The 2993-nt window shown below is 37.1% G+C and overlaps 1 long non-coding RNA gene across 2 annotated transcripts; it reads left to right on the top strand.

Moving 5' to 3' along the window:
- Nucleotides 1-427: 427 nt before the first annotated feature.
- On the top strand, nt 428-2635 carry LOC119314472. 2 transcript variants are annotated; one of them, XR_005152336.1, is made up of 3 exons: nt 428-551; nt 1297-1589; nt 2466-2635. It is a non-coding gene; the product is annotated as an uncharacterized LOC119314472 (long non-coding RNA). The 2 variants fall into 2 exon arrangements; XR_005152345.1 differs by lacking the exon at nt 2466-2635 and adding an exon at nt 1831-1908.
- Nucleotides 2636-2993: the final 358 nt, after the last annotated feature.

Below are 2993 nucleotides of genomic sequence, written 5' to 3'. Positions count from 1 at the left end.
CCTTTTGTCAGGGAAAGAAAATTTAGAAGAGCATGAAGTACATGCTCATTTTCGTATATATTTTGGGATCATTGCATAGTGAGGAACATTAAGGTTATACTTAAAAGATGAGAGCATATTCTTCAAGCTGAGAAGTAAACTAGAATTGCCAAGAATCACAATCATCATAGTTATCAGCCATGCAAGAAATCAAATGCCAGGTCTAAAAGTTCAACTCAAAGAACTAAGAACAAATAGGACTGCTTTTTTAGGTAACTGTGCATTTTGATGTAATAAGCCTAGACAACGGTCTGTATATCAGAAAACTTGGTTTTGGAGTGATTGATCTCCATGTAATTCAAATATATAGTGGCATAATTCGCATTACTATTCCCTGATCTTCCTCCTTGCCGAATTTATGATTTTCTTATACTATATCTGTTGACTTCGCAGCCATCGTCTCCTTTGACTTCACCGCCATCGTCTCCATCGACTTCGCCGCAAGACAATCTGCCACCGCCTCCGCCGATTTTGCCGGAAGACCATCAGCCGTCGCCTAGACCTACTTTGAGGTACTTTTGAAGCATCTGATGGGTCACATATGTTTGTCAAATCGTCAATTTACTACAGCAAATATAGCTATTGCCGACAGTAGACTATATTTCACTGACAAGCAACGCATCATGCAGTCCTACATAAATGGATTTTGTTTGTACTTGAAAGAAGCAGAGTAAATTCGTAAGGAGTGTTTAGTAGTTCAGTACATAGGTAACCAGAACAAAAGTAGTTCACAAATCAGTGATGGACGGGTCTCAATTATATTCAACAGGGCATGATGTTTACGAAAAATTACTGCTCACTGTATTTTGACAACTAGAAAAATGCAGTTCTGTTTGAGAATGTAAATGTAGGAAAAAAAATTAGGTTCTGCGCTGAGTCCGCGGGTCTCACAAAGATGTAGGATAAATAAAATGTCAAAAAGATCATATTAATTCTCATGTAATGGATCATAATGTGTGTCTTGAACTTTCCTGTTTTTATGGTTTTGCAGCCTAGAATATTTTGACATGCGCATATATAGCTACTTAATCAACAGAGTTCCTTTATGCTGTGTGGTAGACCACATTTGCTGATATGATTTACTTTCTCATTCTAGAATTTTTAAACATGCACATATGTATTGGTAAATTTTATCTCTATATAATTTTGCCTTCTACATACTGGATTGTAATATTTTCATCTCCTTTAAACAAAGCTACTGTCAGATGATGCTTCTAATGGTTGGAGGTTTACCTTTTATTTTTGTTCTGATTGCAGAAAATAGATGACAGCACTGTAACTTAATATTACACAGAACATTGAAGAGGACTTTGATAACCGACCTTCAAAAAAAGAAAAAAATTCTGAATCAAGTGTTCTGGAGCCATCACCTATGTCACCAACTATGTCAACATGTACTCCAGTTTCTGAGTGTTTTGAATCGATTGTGCCAAAATCAGATAATCAGATAGATTGTGGTCCATTGCCATCACCTCCATCCCCATCTAGCTCGACATTATCAAGAACATCGGTCGAGCCGTACAATGGCGCCTGCAGCGGTTACACCAGAGGTATTTATCCCCTTGATGAAAGCTAATCACTGGATGTAATCCCCTGTTTTAGTTGTTGTTTCTATCCTGGTTATACAGGCAGTTTTCAACAGCAGCAGACTAGCATGCCCAGTCTGAACTTTTAGAATGTTTTCCCAGTTCATGTTCAACTTTGATCCTTTTTCCAGTTAAAGTTCCAAGCAACTTTCCTCTGTGAATCTGAGAATCTCACTGAAATTTGTGTTTCATTGTGTATATTCAGCCTATCGAGTCGAGTTTCAGACTGATCGTAAACAGACCTCGGTTTAAGCTGTGATGCTAATTTGATTTGTGTGCTGCACCATAATCCATATCTTCGATTTCAAGCAGTTCCATGGAAAATCAAATACATTTTTTTCTTTGTTTATGACAACACATATTTGACAGGTTAAAGCATGTACTATTGTGCATACTGAAGTGTAACAAGCCTTTCCCAGTAGCAAAACTGAATATGATACCATGTTCTGAATTTATGATTTCGCAAGTAAGATGACATAGAACTGAGTATGTTGTTCTGAATTTGATATGAGTGTTCTGCACAAATATTTCTCATGTTCAACTGATTTCGAACTGATGTATCTGAGTGTCTGGTACCCTGTGATAAAATATTGAAGTTATGTACATGTTGATAATGGTTATCAAGCAAAGAGATAGTTCCCTAAAATGTTATTGGTTATCGCAAGAAGTTGATTCATTTACTTTTTTTGTGGGGGAAGTTGATTCATTTACTAATGTAGTAAGGGGCTCAAACTAATTTTGTACATATACCTTGAAAAATTTTCCTTGCATGTTTTTATAGTCGTCTCCTGCATATGGACGGGTGTGCATGATCTTTCTTCTAAGTTCATGTATTTTCAGGTACCTGCTCTTGCTACGATCCATGGCTTACGTACTGTACTTCTATAGATCCTTTTTGGCATAATGAGCTATGTGCAGGCTCTCCATTTTGGCTATATTCATTTTCCGTAACAATGCATGTATTCGGATATCATTTTGATATTCCCTTATGTTGATCCAAGTGCGCTCAGAAATCTATGGATGCAAAAACAAGCCAGCTGTTGTCTTGCGTACATTTACGGGACCTTTATTGCGTACATTTACGATATCATTTTTATACAGTAGAGCAACACTGATGCAAAGTTAGAACAAGGCTATGTACTAGCGTCAGTAGAAATGTCCAGTAATACATACTATAGAAAAACAAGCCAGCTGTTGTCGTGCGTACATTTACGGGACCTTTATTGGGTTCTATAAACAACAAATGGAACAGAATTTACATAAGATTACATACAAGAGTTACTGCCATGGAATGTTTCTAGAACCCATTGAGAGAAATTGAGAGGAGGCTGCTACTATGTGCTTGCATATGCTGCTGTTGCTGCGTGT

Source organism: Triticum dicoccoides, chromosome 1A (genome assembly GCF_002162155.2).
Source record: "Triticum dicoccoides isolate Atlit2015 ecotype Zavitan chromosome 1A, WEW_v2.0, whole genome shotgun sequence".
NCBI classification, from domain to species: domain Eukaryota; kingdom Viridiplantae; phylum Streptophyta; class Magnoliopsida; order Poales; family Poaceae; genus Triticum; species Triticum dicoccoides.
This window is presented reverse-complemented; position numbering and strand designations above follow the sequence as displayed.